This window comes from Larimichthys crocea, chromosome XIX (assembly GCF_000972845.2).
Source record: "Larimichthys crocea isolate SSNF chromosome XIX, L_crocea_2.0, whole genome shotgun sequence".
Classification (NCBI taxonomy): Eukaryota; Metazoa; Chordata; class Actinopteri; family Sciaenidae; genus Larimichthys; species Larimichthys crocea.
The window spans coordinates 5981954-6000650 of NC_040029.1; the positions used below are offsets into that span (position 1 = coordinate 5981954).

The window sequence follows — 18697 nt, forward strand, 5'->3', positions numbered from 1 at the left end:
CCCATTCCCCGGAATGTAAAAATGGTAAGGGTGCGTATCCCATCTGATCCTCCCTCCTCCTCCTCCTCCCGTGAAATGTCAACGCTTGATTGCGAGGCAGTCTCCCATCATCCATCTCTTCTGCTCCTGTGTCACAGTGGAGGACGCGGTGCTCGAAAAACGAGTTACGGTATTTAAAATAGGTCTGTGGTCATGAGCATCTTTCATATCCGGCGAAGAGAAACTGACAACTCTTTGAGTGATGACCTTATTTAATTGGACACCGTGTACGGAAAACCTTACACGCTTCATTTTACAAATTGAATAGATGTGCATGAAAGTGCTGTTTCTTATATATATGTGTTCAGTAATAAGTGGTTATGATTTCCACTAAGTAGACGAGTGGTATAGATTCATACTTCTAATATGATATAGGCCAAGTAAGTAACCTGGAAAAACAACAAGAATGTTCTGTACGGCAAACGACAAACATTTTTACCGTGAGGAGTCCTTTTAAATGTATTTATTAAAGTTTAATCCTTCAGATTTTCTGCTTGATTTAGAAACAAGAGCGTAAATCACCAGGCTATTTTCAGTTAAATGAAATCTGCTGGATTACATGTATCATTTTCACATAGAGTCACATAGAAAGAGAGGTAATCGCAGAATATAAATAAACTGAATGACTATTTCAGGCCCATAAATCATCTTTTTTTCCGCCGCGTTTTTAATGAGTGGGCGCCCGTTTTGTTTGCATATCTCGCCGTTTATCACACGCCTGGCACGGCGTGTTCACAAAAAGCATCGTGGGCGACGTGAGACACATTCCTGACAACGTGCCAAGAAACGCAGATAGCAACGCATCAGGAAAATGGACCGACCGGAATGTGTCTGTAGCACTGAGCGTCAAAAAGTGTCAAACTCTGAAAGCTGAAGTGAAATATACTTTTTTGAAACTGAGATTTCACACACAATCAGGTTTTCTAAAGAAACGTTTGTTTGCACATGATGCATTTGGGTAGGAAACACTGAATCTGATCTCGATTTGTCTGCAAGAATTTCAAATTAAAGACAAGCGACTACTCAATGATCCAAGAGAAGTTTGTCAGCCGGCATCTCAAACACAAATTTGAATCAATCCAGTTTGCATAACCGACCGACTATGACACCCTGAACTTCTTTCACAATGAAATGAAATAACGCTGCCGCACATTTAGTTTCCACCTTTTCCAGGAGGAAACTCTCCGGCGAGTCAGATCGGGTTGATTTGCCTGAAGTCATTTATTGCGTGTCAGATGTCAGCCCCTCTGACAGGCGACAATGAGGCATTACTTATAACGTGCTAACCCCGCCGGAGAAAAAAAGTTCCAGTGAATGGGACGTGATTGCGAAGCCGCCGCCGCCGACGCGCTGATTAGCCTTTGACGCTCCGTGACAACTCGTTCCCTCACCTCCGCTCCCCTCGTTCACCGACTGCGGCGAGCCACCTTTTGATTGGCATCTGAATAGTCAAATAACTCGGCACACCGTCTGAATGGCCGGTGATGAGCGGGAGCACGGGGTTCAAGTGCACTGATTTTTAGAAAATGTCGAGGCAAAGGCAAGGCGGGTTTATTTGTATGGCACATGTCATACACTGAGGCTTTACGTAATGCATTAAAACATGAGAGAGAGTAAGAAGGACATTTAAAAAGTTCAGACAACTGAGACATTAGAGACAACTGCGACGGCTGCACGGTAACAACCCTCTATCTGTTGACCAGAGAGGCCGAGAGGGTTCATGCAGTAAAAGACGGTGGAAGATTTCCAGATATATCTCAAATGTCTCATGCATGCCAACCTTTTTATGTTCCTCGCTCAAATCGCTCCATTTTAAAAACAAGTTCAGCCGCGTACGATGAAGTACGTGTAAGTAGTTAGATGTCACCGGAGCGGGATGGAGCCATGAGATGACGCTCCGTCACATTCTAGTCGTCCATACGATTGAAGAAGTCTTGCATTGCGTTGTAAAAGGAAACTGCCTTAGTTCACCTGTTGCAAGTTGTTTTTATTCTTGGCCTTTCTTTTTTAAATAAGAACATTTATTTCTTGAGGTTGACGCCTGGAGGCCTCAGGCATGTCGAGTGTTCAAGATTTGATTGTCTGGAACCAAATTGCATAAAATAAAATGGGATTTTTTATAGCTGTATTTAGTTTTTTATCATCCTTGACTCTTATATACGCCTTATTGGAAATCATATTTCTAAATTACGTCATCATTACAGAACAAACCCGAGAGCTGAAGACCAAAAAGCCCAGAAAGTTTTTCATAAATACTCGTAAGCTTGATTTAAAAGTAACACACCTTGTGTTTCTTAAACACTCTCTCGAAGTTCAGCTACGTGTTAATGCATTTAAATCTCTCCGGTAAACATACAGTATATTGAATAAAGTTAGATTATCTCCGTGTCACACTGTTGCCTGCAGATCGGATCAGATGAAGACCAGAGCGGCTGAACGTTTCGCCCGGCGGGATTCGGTCACTTGAGCTGATTTGATCACATCTCATCAGCTGCGACCTTGATTCAACACCTCTCTCTCTCTTACTCGTCTGAGCACCACGACAGCTCTTCATCTGATTATATTCAATTAACAATACCCCCTATACACACACACACACACACACACACATTCACCAAACCCCCGTTTGATTGTAATTACGGCGAGAGAACTCAAGGAAAGCTTAAGGAGAAAGAGTTCTCGCTGCGACCGTCTGCTTTCCGTCGACTTTCCTCACAAAGTTGCACTTTGTGGAATTTTAATTCCTTCAGATGATCCACTGCTCTACGCCTCGACTTTGAATGATGGCACCTCTCCAAAGTCATTTGTCAGTTCACTGAAGCAAAAGCCCGGGATTCAGTTAGGATAAGGGCGCCCGTTTTCTGTTTTCTTTGCGTAGGTGTGTGTGACTTATAGAGGCCACGGCAGGTCATCGCACCCTCAGATCTTGTCCTTTTGGTGCTTCTCCTTCTTGTTAATCACACGGACTGTGTGTTGCCCTCACCGTGTCACCATCGCACCACCCATTAGCTCCTAATGGAGTGAGACGGTCAGGCTGTAACCTGACCCCCCGCCTGCGCCTGCTGTGGTCCTGCAAGGAGGAAGCCAGTTTTAGTTTCGGACTGATCAGTGAGGAAGAAGAAGATGACCTGTGTCACGGTCTGTCTTTCGGATTACGCGTGTAATCTGACACGAGGTATGAGTCCCAGCTCAGATTCAGTCGCACTGATGCGATCGCGAAGCCGCAGCTTGCGTTGGGTCTGATTTTTGGCAACAGCAGTCGGCAGAGGAGCTAATCACATCCCGTTAATGATCTATTATAGATCCACTTGTTTACAGCAAATCTACTCTCTGACCTAAGCAGCCTCGCGCCATCTGTTTTCCTACACGACATTGCCCCAGACTTGTGTATATGTGCTGTCTGAGGGTGTGTGTGTGTGTTTTCCCTCTGCTGCTCGCCGAGTCTCTGCTCACTCCAACTGCTAATAACTCAAATCAGCAGAAAGTCACACTCCCGGAGGTGTGCGTGTGTGTGTGTGTGTGTTTGCGCGTGCATTTGTGTAGCAGTGTGTACTTGCAGCAGCTCAAGGATAGATGTTTGCAGAACTGAATCCAGCTCATTTAGGTTAAGTATTTAATGATTTCTGGCGCAATTAGCTGCAGCCACATCTGTGTCCATTGTTTTGCATGCAACACACACACGCACACACTATTATTGTTATTATTCTTTCTTTTTTTTTTTTCTCCCCTCCTGCCTCTCGTCCTCATCACCTAACTGATTGGTCTAATGAATGGAGCTCTGTGGACGGTAATGTGTCTGAATAGGCCACTCGAATCATTAGCCGGCCTACGTTTGGACCTATGGAGAGGGGGAGTGATTGGTTCACGCGCATAAGTGCAGTTTGGGTTTGAAATGACTCTGCTACTTACTCTGAGTAAAGAAAAGTGATTGATGTTTCCATATTTTAAAGTGTAAAAAAAAAAAGCAGCTTTACATAAAGATTGATTGATGGTTCGGTATGTAAAACCATCGAATAGTCGGGCTGCTCTGCGGAGTGCAATGATTTTATAACTAAACTATGAGGACGCACATATTTTATTTCTTTAACTTGTGAGGAAGGAGGTAAAAGTTGAGTCTTAACAGAAGAAACATCCCGGACTGGTGAGTTAAATTCGACACTCGTAAAAAATTTGTCCAAACCCCAAAATATTCTAATATGATTATTAGGATTGTTGTTTCCCCCTTATTTTTGCTCTTTTTGTCCAAAGTGGCTCTAATAAATATTTCTATATCGACAGTGGAATCATTCGACCACTCGAAAGTGGTGGCCCGTATTGCTAAAATAAAAATATTGCACTTTTAATTCATATATATGTTCGTTTTTCTGGGGTGTTATGAATCTTTATTTTGTCGAATTTGCAGTTTCAAAGTATGCACTTTTAATAGTTTTCTATCTGTAGTAAAAACCAGGTACTAAAGCTGTAGAAAAACAGCTGATAATTAATCTTCAAATGGATTAATTAACACTTTTTTTCCCCCAGCACTACATAAACGTCTATTTTGCATTGATTGTTAATTAGAAAACGACATATTCAGAGTAACTGAGCCGAGTGTCCTTCATTAAATCGCTCTCTAAAAGGAGTTAGACTGTATATTGTATAATATATTTAGATTTTTATTTCCAGTTTGATGCCGTAGAACATACAGCTCCTCCTTCACTGTCATATATATGGATAGATGTTGCTGTCACGAGGCTGGCAGACATGTAATGCAGCACAGATCCTACTTTCCCCCTGCAGGCTTTGATGTCGAGTCAATAACTATCTAATAAGGCGCCTTGGTAAGAACACACATGTTGATAGGTGTGAGAAAATGTGCAGGCGTCTTTTTCTTTTTCTTTTTTCTTCTCGCATCCTCCAGGCTCTGAGCGATGTTGGCTCTCCATGGCAACGCCAAGTGCCGAATGTCAGCAATGTACAGTTCACATATATGAGCGAGCTCAACCGCAGTGGAAGGAAGCCAGGATGTTTACCCCTAAAGAGGCAATCCGAGCTGGAAAACATCAACAATTCAGGGAGGAATAGCACTCTGACCCAGAAATGGAAAGAATTTACATCATGGCCACAGTGGGAAAAGCAGTAAATTATTAATAATTTCCAAATAATAATAATGAAAAGTGCATGTTTCCCCTTTAAACCATCCTCGGCATCACTTCAAAGCTCCTCGCGCACAAAGAGGAAGACGACGGGAAAGGCAGAGAGGAAGAGGTGACGTACGGTATGAAAGTCTGATGTCAAGGGAGGGCAGATGGAGAGAAGAGGAGGAGGAGGAGGGGAGGGAGGAGAGAGCCACAGGTGAGAGGGCGACCAGCCTCGCAGCTCTGAGTTAATCACTCCTTCTATTTCTCTGTCAGATCCCGGGAGGGAGGAGGGAGGAGGAGGTTGGAGGGGAGCAGCTGGCCTTACGGCGGCCACAGGGAAAAGAAAGCTGATTATTAGGCCCGTGTGTGTGATCCGAACGCGAGTTTCCAGCGCGTGTTGGTGCACATTTATGAGCGAGAGGTTATGACCGCCTGCGCGCCGCAGGAGTTCACGTTTCCCCGCGAACGTGTGTGTGTGTCCACAAATGCAGAACAGAACCAGCGTAACCGCCACTGATGTGTTGGCACAGCAGGAATGATGAACGAGCCGGGTGGATATTTGTGTTGCCGGCCTGAGAAATATGAGGCCTGGAGCTCTCCCCTGTCACCCACATCCCTCGCTCCTTCGCTCCCCTCTTTTCCCCTCCTCCTCCTCCTCCTCCTACCTCCTCTCTCTCGGCCCTCTCGGGCATGTGTGATTTATGAAGAGTTTACCCTCTCCCTTTATGAGTGTGCATAAATAATAATGTGACTTGTCACTGTGCGTAGCCGGCACTGCAATCCCTCAGCTGGTGGCTCGCTTTGTGTACTCGCATGTGTGTGTTTTCTCTCTCAGTCGACGCACACGTGCTCCATCACTGTGGCTCAATGCGACAGATGTGAGTGTGTGGAGCTGGAAAGAGAGAGAGAATGATAACTTTTTCGATTTTTGGCAGCGTGTCTGAACAAAAATGCAGGATGACTACTTTAAAAAACAACAACACCCTTTTACGTGTGTGTGTGTGTGGGGAGATGGACTAGGTTTGAATGTTTTCCACCTTTTCCTTTTCAGCTGCCATGGATACAGACACGACAGCTTTCACACATGCACATATTCTAAACAGATGTTATGTCGTGGATTTGCTATGTGTCTGATATAATGACATCTATGATGATATTATGAGAATGTGCAAATATTGGCATTTTGCCATCGTCATTTTCTTACGTTATAACATCCCATCAGAAGAAACATAATACAACATAATACAACATTTTGAGACTGGCAAGATTAGATAAATATTTTCCTGCGTTTAAAGTTTCCTTTCAGGTATTTCAATCTTTAATAATATTCGTGTTTTCTCCCATAGCTGGACAAAATCTGTCAGCCTGTAATATTTAGTCTGTTAATTTGTTTTGTATCTATGTTAGAGAGGAAGTTTGAAATGTGTTAGTGAAATAAGTTGACTTGTATGTATTGAACAAAATAGTCCACCTCTGCTCCCATAAATGACAGCAGAGTTGGGTCAACTTCTCCCGGAAACTGGGCTGCGTTTTCTATTTTTCTGAACCCGATCCCTCCAAGCTGATATTTTTACTTTTGTGGAAGTCGTGTCACATCTGGGTCATCGTCTGCTAAATTTGCATGAATGCAAATAAATAGGCCGCCGCAACCAACAGACTTCAGTGTTCAGATCGGAGGCATCAAAGAGACGTAATGTTCGATGATGGAACACGAGCTGCTTGCGTGTCTTCAAACAGGACGAAAGAAACATTTAGAGGTTCGAGTAGTGATGTCTGTGTGTGTGTGATTCATCAGTTTTGAGAGAGTCCCTCACTGCAGGCCTGATAACTTGGATTGTGGGTCTGTTTTTGTGCTTCGGTTCACGAGTGGGAGTCGCCGTGTGTATCTTCACCCGTCTTTGTGGTTGCCTCTCTAATCTTACACACTGCACCGTGTGCGCGCTCATTTGAAAGTGTGTTTGTGTGTGTGTGTGCAGGCCTGGAGCCAGGTGTGTGTGTTCCTGAGAGGTAATCCCCCACATCTGGTAGTGCGCTGTATAGATTCAGGCTGGAATAGAAGCAGGATTAGCCCTGCTCTCACCGGTAATACAACCAATTTTCTTCTTGTTTAAATAACACAGGCCAAACATTCCTCTGACGGCCTCTACGGTGCTCTGAGAAACACGTGCGTACGGTCGAGTTTTACAGTTTGTGCCCTTGAACATGGATTAGTTTTTGGTACATGCTCGAGCGCATGTAGGTTTTTTGTGCGGCGTTTCTTTTGTGCTATACTGCGTACAGTAGGAGCAACCCTGTGGATCAACATGACAACAGAGTGTACTTGAAGTAAAATGTTTTAGTTTAAGTTATTAGTTATTTTTCACATCAGGAAAGGTTAGGGTTCAGTTTAACCCTAACCTTCCCTGACCCTAGGGTTAACCCTAACCCTTGGGTTAACCCTAGGGTCAGGGAAGGTTAGGGTTAGCCCTAACCGTAGGGTTAACCGTAACCCTAACCCCTAACCCTAACTGTCGAGTAAAAAGTAGAATATTTTCCTCTGAAATGTGGGTTAGAAGTATAAAGTAACCAATAATGAGGACTTAAATAGAGTACTTGGCATGTGGGCTGCATTATTATCATCATTATCATGTGTTGTTTTTGTGTTCTCACTTCTCTGAATTACTAATCCAACACGAACAATGTTCAGCCGCAGCCGCTTGTTTCCAAACAGCTCTAATGGAGTTTGAGATCAATTATCTCCACTGTCGATGTTGTCAGCTCATCTCGGTATCTTACAATCAAATGGCAAGTGTCTTCCAGCAGCGTCTGCTATTTGCCTGCGTTAAACCGTCAATCAATAGACCAGAAAGCAATGCAAGACGAGCAACTTGTGTTTTGGCTCGATATGCTCAGCAAAAACTACTTTATAAGGAACTAACGCTGGGTATTGATATCAGTCTGTAGCTCACTTTGGGGAACATAAATGTGTTTTTACTTTTTTATTTTTTATTCTGGAATCTGAATACATCAGTGCTGAATAAAGAGATTTGACATTATGAAATATGCTTTAGAAAAGTCTCCTGATTTAATTTATGATAAGAGCATAAGTTTAAAAAGCCCGAGCAGTGCCATCGTTCAATAGCTGACAGTTTTCATATTGAAGTTTTCCAACCCCGGTTGTCCTGCAAGTTTTTTTTCCCCATCGCACGCATCCTAAAGATTATTTTCCCCACGGACCCGCTTTGTAAAAGAGACGGCACGCCACAAATTACACACAAAGTCAGCTATTACTCTGTATTATGAGATTTTTAACTCTCCTAGAGCCCTGAAAAGCTTTTTAATGCGCGTGATTTCATCTCGATCAGCTCAAACTCTTCTGCTCCTGTCGTGGTTGAGCAGCTTTCATTGGGATAAATCATCGTTCCAGTTTCTGGTTCTCTCACAGAGGCATTCTGGGTATCTCTAATTACAATTAACTGCAAAACCGTCTACGCCTTTTGTGTGAAATTGATTGTTTCTCACACACCGATGCCACGGATATCAAGAGCCAAATTTCAGGTTGAGACTCTTCACCCCTGTGTACCTGCGCACTGTCAATATTCATCACGCTTCACAGCCGTGAAGAAAGCCATTCTCTACACGTCGTGCCCGCTCTTCTGTCGAACAGCCTCTGATTCGCACGTGGAGAGAAACTTCCTGTTGCCGTCTGCGAACGCTCGACTGTTCACGGTCTCTTCACACTCGAAATTCAGAGAATCGGCAGGGAAGAAACAACAGCAGATGCACAAACGCACAGCGAGGAGCCGTACAGTTTGGAGAAAGCGTTTGTTTTGTTCAATCAGTTGACTGTAAACCCGATTTTGAATCCACTATCAGAAACATACGCGCAGAGTCAGATCGCCGGGTGGCGAAGGCCTTTGTCTTCAGCAGAGAGCGGGAGCTTCGTCTTGTGCCGTGCTCGCGCTGGGTTCAGGACAGAACAAAGTTTTTAACAAAGATCCAGAGAGCAGAGGTCGGTGTTTCCAAGTCAGGACTTTCCTCCTACATCTATTGGTCAGGATGATCCGAAATGTCAGTTTTGTCTTCTGCGCCTGACTACCTGCTTTGTTTCTATTGGCCAGGCGAGCATTCGTCACAGTATCGGTGCTGACTTTGCTCGACGCAGCAAAAAACCACGAAAATAATGTGTTTCAGAGCTCGGTTGTGCCTTCAGCGTGTTGTGTCTGAAAGGGCCATTATTCCCTGTGATTCCCATTTTAGCACTTTGAAAAAGCCGACGTCCAAAATAGTCTTTTTAAACCTGCACTTTAGTGGAGAAAGTGTGCGAGTCAGAAGCTCTGTACATGTGTGTGTGTACTGTATATATGAGTGTATGTGTGTGAGATGATTGGGTTACCATACTACTGTCAGAATGCCGCGCGCTCCTTCTGAATTATGCGTCTCTCGTTCAAAGAACGAATGAAGAATAGCATGAGAGGGAGAAAACGGAGAAAGTGTGTGTGTGTGTGGGGGTTAGGGTTGCAGTCCTAAGATAAATGACAACAGCACAAAAGCATCTCAATAGACTGTTACCACACATGCACACACACACACAGAACAACACACACACACACACACACAGCAGTGAGAGAGGAGAAGAAAAATGGGTTGATTAGTATGAGCGAGCGAAATAGGGAAGTGTGTACGTTTGTTTGTGAGGTTGTGCATGTGTTGCGGGTGTTTATGTAAAGGCTGAAGTGGTACCAGCGTGCAGTAGTGTTTGACTAAAGCAAGGTGGCACTGTTCATCTGTGTGTGTGTGTGTGTGTGTGTTTGAGAGTGTGTCCACATTTTGTCTAAACCCTTTGTGTGTGTGGTAGATTCTCTTTTTATTAGGTAATGGTAACAGTCTTCTCATGTTCATGAACGTTCTAGTACAGCGTGTTATCACAGTGACTCAAAATGCAGCTATGTCTGTGAGTCTGTCATCCAGGTCACAGCATCCTTCGAAGGTTATCAGACAGCTGGACTTTGGCTTTCTCATCTCGTCACAGTTGCTTATGGTAACTATCAGTTGGGTGCCAAAAGAAAGTCAAGGGAATGAACATACAGGATTAGAATTAAAAGTGAGTGTCAGGTGTGTCTTCATATTACTATAGAAATAATAATCTCTCACTAAGAAAAAACAAACTTTTAAAAAAGGCAGAAATTGGAAATGAAATCAAAGAAAATGATAGTCATACAGGAGCCAGCTGCTTTTCTGCTGTGTAGAATCTTAAATAAATATCCAGTTCTCTGACAGCAGGACGCCCAAAAACAGGTTTTCTAGTTTAAGTGGAACGTCTACCTGGACTACTTTCCTGCCAGGTGTCTGCAGCAGTTGGAATATACAGGTGTTATGTACAAAATCCAACTTTTTCATCTTTTTCAAAAAGTATTTCTTTCCATCCTGACTATATCATAAATAAAAAAAATGAATCCAGTCGTCAACTGTAAGAATTTCTGGTTTTAGCCACTTTCTAGTAATTGCTTTTCCCGCAGCTTAGAATCCCGAATGAATATCCAGCCTGAAAATGTAACATTCTCTGATGGCAGGACGCCCAAACAAAGCGTTTCTAGCTTAAATGGAACGGACTACTCTCCCCGCCAGATAGGAGTCAGTAATGGGAACGACCAGAATACATGAGCTGTCTTTGGTAAAGTTCCTCTTTTGAAACGGAGTAATGAACCCGATGAGGGTTTTCCATCAAAAACTCTCTCATAAAGCATCCTTTGTGTTTTCGTTGTGTTTATTTTTAAATCACACAACGCTTGAACGTCCCTGATTGCATATATACATATGCATGTGTGTCCATGCTGAACATACCATTTCCCAAGTGTGTCCCGTACCTAACGCGCCGCGTTGGGCTAATTAATTCTTAGCAACAGCATCAATTATTAAGAACACTCAACTGTTCCATCTGTGAGTTGCAACATGTAAACACTGTCTACGACAAGCTGGGATCGTTTCATATCCAGCATGTTAAAAATTCCCAAAATGTTTGTCCTTTATGTTGCTATTTTTTTTCTTTTGTCGCACTTTTCTATAAAAATAAATGTATGTAAACTCTTTATCTGATTGGCTCTCGCCTCTCTAACAGCCGGCGTGAACACAATCTCATTAACAGCGATTTATAATAATGTGTAAGTCTATTGATCGCGCTAAAAGAAATCCCGTTTTCTCCTCACCTTCTCGTGACAAGGGAGGTCAAGGTTCAGGCTTGGTTACAGCGCTGCAGCCTGGAAGCTGGTAGGGAGTCGGCGTCCCGCACAAGGTCGCTGCAGCAGGGTGGAAGGCTGCTGCAGGGCTTTACACCACCCTGCTGCCTGTAATCATCAGAATATGGTGATTTAAAAACGGCTTTTTATATGAAGACTGCAGCATGTAAACAATGACCTAATACTAATAGGAAAAGTGCAGGTGGTCCAAAACTCCACTGGATTCCTTTATTGGCTGCATTCCACTCAGCTTAACCACTGGCTGGATGCCATGCCTTACTGGGACACTGAATGGAACTGAGCCGTCATTGACGGTATCGATTACACCTGTGCTTCATCTGCTATGACACGTCACCGCACAGCTGGATGGAGGGTATGATTAGGGTTGCAAAATTCTGTGAATTTTCAAAGTTTCCAGAGAAATTAACAGGAATTTATAGGAATGAACTTGAAATTTACAAAATATAAGGTTATCAGGGAACTTACATATAGTTGGGGAATATATATTTTAGCGTTATCTTGACTAAAACAACCTGATTTCGTTCAATTACACTTGAACATCTGTACTTGAATGAAATTTCTACATACAACCTTGGGCCACACTTTTGACCATTGAAGCCACACACTGGAATACATAAAGTGAAGTAAGTTTTGATGATATTATGGGGTAAATAAAGAGCGTTGTATAGTCCAAAAGATGTAAACGTTTTCCAAAATTTACAACATGTTTTTTATCTAATGAAATATTCAGCGTCAGTCCATCTTAGTCGACCTTTAGTGCTTCGAAAAGAAACTAGTTACAGTTCCGAATTAAAAAGTTGTCTGACGGTTAAGCATGAAAATATTCTTTAATATGGTGTACACTTAAACAGATAGTGATTTTTATTTTTTTATTTTTAAATGAGCCTTTTTATGTGGCAAAAAATATATTTTTCTGCTGACCCTGTCCACAGCAGTGCATAGCTCTACTTCTCTACTGCAGCTATAAGTACAGCTACAACCTCACTTTAAAAACACCACAACTATTCTGAGGCATTCTACGTATTCATTTCATGTTTTACCGTTTGTGTATTGTAAATGTGAACTGGTTGTAATGTAGCTCAAAGCAACGAATGCATGAATCCATGAATTCTCAATGGACAAAAATTAATTTAGCAAACAGTTAATTGCAGAAAGAATTAAATATTTGAATAAATATATTTTTATATTCACTTAGGATAGTAGATTTTTTATGTTTCTGTGATGTCATCTTAAATCAGAATAAGACACAGACAGAGGATGTTTCTGTAAAAAGGCCCAAGAACTGTGCAACTACAAAACTATGAAATATAACAATGTCTGAACTTTGAACTTTTTTTTGTTTGTTTGTTTAATTTTTTTTTTTTTTTTTTTTTTTTTTTTTTGTTCGTCTTGACGCAGGGGACGGAAACCCGAGAACTCGATGTTCTTTAGTTCTCCCTCCTCCTCTTCCACTCTGTGGTTTCCTCAACCCAGAAAGACGGGTCCTCTTCCAGACAGAAGGTGGTCTGCTGTCCTGTCTGGAAGATTTCCCTGAGCCTCTCTTGGGATTCGAGGGCCAGTGCAGGACTGATGGTCGCCTGCTGCTCGCACTGCTTGTCCTCAGCCTGCTTCGGTGTCGGGGCCAGTGCAGGACTGATGGTCTCTTCTGCTCGACACTGCTTGTCCTCGGCCTTCAGCCTCCTTTGGTGGTTGGTTGTCATTATGTCTGTGTATTTTTTGGAGAGCCTCTCTCTCAGCCGTGAACTCAGTGGATAGCTTCAGGCTGAGTGAGATCTGAACACTGAGCTCAGTTTTCAGGTTGTCCAGCTCGCTCTCAAAAATCTTTTGCTCTCATGGGCATTTTGCTGCAGGACAGTGACTCCTCTGCCATCTGTTGACGGATGGCTTCCTGCTCAGCCCTCACGTTTTGGGTCATACGGAAGCCCTCTGACACCGAGACTGCATGAGACTTGATCCGTTTTCAAGCTCACGCTGCAGGGTCTCGGCCTGCTCTCTGACCGCGGTGACTTCGGCTTCATATTTCTGGGTAGTCTCGTGCATCTGTCCAGTTCCTTCTCTAGAGTCATGTCTTTTCCTTTTCAGCTTAATCTCGGCAGAGAACTTGTCCCTGACTGAGCTTGTGTGTCTCTTGCAGCTCCTCATAACTTGTCTGCAGGAGTTTCTTCTGCTCAAGCTCCTTCTCAAGTCAAACCTCAGGGTTGTCAGCCTGCGCTTGACCTCATGGAGTGACACACTCGCCTGCTCCAGTTGTCTTGGAGAGTCTTGTTCTTGTCTCTCTCTTCCTGGAGTGCCTTGACAGCTTCTTGTAGTCCGACTGCACGAGCTGCTTCTGCAAGATCTCATTATCAAGATCCTGCTGAAGGTAAAAGGCTTGCTTTTTGAGCTTGGGGACATCATTTTCATACCTGGCGTGAGCACTTGGTAAGAATGTGGAGCGTTCCAGTTCCTCCTGAAGAAGCTTGTTCTTGTTTTGCTCTGCCTGGAATTTTCCTCATTAATGATGTGAGCCACCTGCAGCTCCTCATAGTCGACCTGCAAGAGTTTCTTTTCTTCCTCTTGGTGTGTCGCTGACTTGGTTGGCGATCTTTGCGGTGTGCGAGTTTCTGGATTGGGTGTACTTCTTGAGTCTCTCTAGCTCCTTCCTGTCTTTTTCCTTGTTGATGAACGACTCCTTCAAGGATTTTTGTCTCTTCAGCTGTGCTTTTGTTTCCCAACTCTTGGTTGAGTTGGCAGCTGGTCTCACAAAAGCAGCCGCGTACGGTCTGCTCTTCATCGCTCTTCTGGTTACCACTGGGGTTCCCCGGCGCTGCATTTTCTTTCTTTGGCTGGTAGTCAGTCACAAAGTAATGCTTGTAGGTTGCAGTTGTAGATCTCTGACGAACAGTTGTATTCTGTATCAGTCGTTGCTCTTTGCAAATTGTCTTTTCTGGCTCTTTTATTGTGTATCACGATTGAAAGGCTGAAATGATCTGACTGACTGAAGCGTCGTGGCCTTTATACGTCCTGATGAGTCACAATGCATGTGCCTTTAATGTGTGGTTTTGCTCTGATCTGTACAGTTCCATTTGTCCCGCCCCTTTTTCTCCTGATTGTTTACATTCTAAGTCACATGGTGTAATTCAAACGTAAACACATGGTTGCACTGCCAATATGGCGGCAGCCAGAGCCACCACACTCTTCAGAAACCTGTAGGTGACGTCGTGGATACTACATCATTGTATACTGTTATGGTCTGCCTCAGAGTACGATGCTGGTCTGCACCATGGTGCAAGATCATTCAGTTATTTACATACACTCTGTAAATCAAAGACACATGAATGAGCAAATAAAAAAATGTCATAAGAAATATTTACTATTTAGTTTCTCCTTCACGTTTGGAACGGGAGGGTGAGTAGATTGTGTTGAAATCTGTGACTGCACTGCTTCATTATTTACCCTGATCACGACCCTAACAAGGAGTCCTGGACTAATTTATCTGGCTCCGGACTTTCAGTCAGTCAGTTTGATTGTGGTCATTTCATTAAATACAAGTTCATTTCAGAATATATATAGCCAGGAGGCAAATATGAACGAAAATAATAAAGCTGGTGAAACTAGATTTGACACTGGGTCTTTGTAAAAAAAACAAAAACAATACAGGCCACAACATTATTGTCAGACCCACCAAGGTTGATGGTCCAAGCGCAGTTGTTGAGCCACCATTTTTCTACAGCAGCCCAGAGCAAACAACCCAAAGATGATCTAGAAATGGCCTTTTTATGTGAATTTCTGCTACTTCACTGCTGGGTGCCACTAAATCCTACACACTGGACCTGTAACAGATTTCCTTTCACCCATTAAAATCAAGAAGGTCTCATGACCCCCAGCAGTGGTCAGGAACCAGTGTTCTAGAAGACTGATGGGTTGTTACACAGGCATGCATGGTTCCCAGAGTCAGATAAACTGATTGTTGATTGAATTGTGTGGCCTAAAAATTGTATATATATTTATGACATATACTATACTATACTTCCATTTAACGAAGGCTACTTTTGGACTATTCAGGCCGTTTCTGTTTCTCGTTTACTCGCGTGAATGTTCTGTGTCGTCTTCGTGTGTCTGACAACACCAACTCCACCTCTGATTGGCTTACCATGGAATTTTACTCAGCCATTCGTCATAATTTATGCGATTGTCTCGTACCCCTGCCCTCACCGAGGAAGGGGGAACAAGAAAAATCTTTGCCGCTCGGCTTAGAGATCTAGTTGGTCTGATGAAAAACAGCTACCTTCGTTTAAAGTAACGTGCCGCATTTTTTGGCAGTAGAGATAACGGCGTCATAATGATGGGAAGAGTAATCAATTAGGAAAGAAGTAACGCCGTTATTCCCATCACTGGTTGACATGAGTAAAAGTTCAATCTATTCCACAACTGGTTGCACAAAAAGCAAATCACACAACTTAATTGTAAAACTAGTTGAAGGCATCGGCTCATCAAAATACAGCCAAATAATAACGTGTTAAAGGATATGTGTGGGCGGGTGTGTGCTTGCCTTTCTGTGTAATCGAGTATTTTGTCTGCCGTAGGTCACATATTTGCAGCATTTTATAACTCAGCGCCTCAGGCAGGATCCAAACAGACTCGCAGTGTTAATCTCTCTCTGCTTCACGCATGATATTGTATATAGCTTTCATGTATGTCATGATAATCGACATGCACACACACACACGTCGCAATTCACACACCATCATAACATGACAATATAAAGAGTTTCTGCTATTTGTATTTGCAACGGGTATCGGTGTGTGTGTTTGCGAGCGAGCGCCTGTTTGTGTGTGTTATGGAAATGAGACAAAGGGGTCACATTATTCAGCTGTAGTTGACATGCAGCCTCCCCAGGTCCATATCAATATCCCCCCACAGACACAGCAGGAAAAATAAGGCGATTTGTTTCCTGGAATACTAATCGCAGTCAGGAGGGACTGAAAGAAACCTGTGTGTTAAGTAAACACGCTGTGAACCATTCACGGTCTTGTTCTTCATCCTGGGGGCACGGGGTCCTCCAAAAGATCATGTTGGGGCAGCGTTTGAAGGACTTGAATTTCAAACTGTCGGGGCGCTTTTGAAAAACAAGCTTTTCCCCCAAGTTTCCTACTCGGAGCGTTTTACAATATTAATGCTTGTAGTCCCTTCTTCCCCCGGCTGACTGATGGCTTGAATATAATCTGTAATGAGACGTCCAAAAGCAGCTTCTCCAGGAATACATTACCAACAGAGGATGATTCTTACAATACGAAAGGGTCAGTTCATTTAAATTCCACAAAAAAACCCAAAACAACAGTATTATGCTGGTTACCCTCGGTGATTTATAGCTTTGCAGATAGTTTTAGAAACTTTTTTTTTTACCCTTCACATCACTTTTTTTTTTTTTTATATCGGCTGATTTAGATTCAAACTCCAGCTTGTCAGAAACAGACTGTTTGCTCAAGTAATGGACTCCATCAGCACTTTAACATTCTGACTCCTTTCTCTTACCTCAGTTTGACCCTCGTCAGCACCCGTAAGCTGTCAGCTGTTTTGGCACCCTCTTAGTCTGGGTCCATTTTTCCATCACTATGACACTTATTCCTATAAGCACAGTATAATGCATTCTAAGCGTGTTTATAATGCATAATATTGTAGATGTGGGTGTCATAGCAAGGTGGCTGGAGACCAACCGAGGTTGGGTGCAGGGGCTTTGCAGCCTGATCTCTATTCAGAGCCGTCAGCTTGCTGGGCATCGAGGTAGAGAGGAGGAGGAGGAGGAGGAGGTGAGCCCACCGCAGTACCACCGACGCAGCAGAGAGAGACTCAGCGTGGCTGTGGCTCAAGAGAGGAGCTAAGCTGGGTCACATGGAGGAGGATGTGTGGTGTCGAAAGACCCTGATTCCAGGAAGATCACTGAAGATGTGTCCAAAAGTATGTGCACGTCGTCGTTTTGGTGGTAATTTGTCAGATCTGGAAGATTTTGGACTTTTCAATGAGAATACTACTTTAAATCGTAGCTGTCACTCTGATTGGATAGGGGTTAACTTCAAGGTTATATATAAAAAGCATGTGATCAGTGGAAAGTCCTCCTCCAATCAAAGGTTCTTTCCCGCACTTGAGCTCGTTCCAAACGAAAGCAATACATGATTCATTTTGTTGATACTTGGTGTTTGATTGAGTGATGAGTGGGAAGCAGCAGGGTGGCCTTCATCAGCATCGCTCCCTGCCCGCGTCGGGCCATAAAAAAATAAACTCCCCCGAAAAGCAAATCATCATCACCCCCCCCACTTCCACACATTAAAAGAAGTTGCCGTCGTTCAAAGCGAATACATTTTTTTCCAGAGGGCGGCTCGTCGGGCGCTGTCTCCGCCCACGCACGCACGCGCGCACACATCACATTACGCTCGGAGACTTGCTGCTTTGATTGATGCTGTCAGCGAGTTTGGAGAAAGAGACGCAGGCTCGGAAGGGAGGGCGATAAGGAGGGAAAGAGGAAAGCAGATAAAGAAGAGAGAAAGAGCTCGAGAAGCATCCATCAAGCGGCGCAATCAGATTGTTTTCCTGGCGTTCTGTCTTTTCTTTTCTTCTTCTTCTGCATCTGCCAAGCCCCTCAATTCCTCATCTTTTCTCGCACACACCCTCTCGAATGCTCACACACACACACACAAATGCAGTAGACGAATCTCCTTTGCGTGGCGTCGGCCAGGTGTCATGCGGATATTGAATCACGGGAGGTTGAGGTGAGAGGCGGCGTCATGGCGTGATGGATGATGCATATTTCGACCGCCTCCTCCGTGTTTATTGTTTACACACACACACAAACACACACACACACACAGCCTCGTTCGTTGTTAATTGACGTCCTCCACTCGTCTGTTGTTTTATTTCCATCCCCCGTTCCATTGCGGTTATTGCTTTTCATTAAGTGGTCATTTCCTTCGCCTGCACCGTCTAATGAGAGCGTCACGCCACCACGCACCCATTTATCAAACCACGCATCCGCGATGGCACACACACACACACACACACCGTCGCTCTATCTGCCATCATGTCCCTGTCTCAATTAGGATTGTTTGTCGTTCCTATGCCCTCCATCCCCTGTTCATTTGGCCGCCCCCCGTCCGTCCCCTTCACCGCCGCCTCATTGTGGCAGCCGTGTCATTGTGTTTGACAGCTTCTCATTCTCGCGTCAGATCTCATTTGACTGCTAATTTCATACTTACACACACCTCGCCTCTCTCGCACTGCGTCGAGCTCCTCTGAAACCGGCCCGTGCAGAGCCGCTGGTCAGATTTT

General features: G+C 43.8%; 1 protein-coding gene across 1 annotated transcript in view; it reads left to right on the top strand.

Moving 5' to 3' along the window:
* The window catches only part of pard3ba (par-3 family cell polarity regulator beta a), a 151608-nt gene that overhangs the window by 13317 nt on the left and 119594 nt on the right, over positions 1–18697 (top strand). The gene's annotated exons all lie outside the window — the stretch shown is intronic.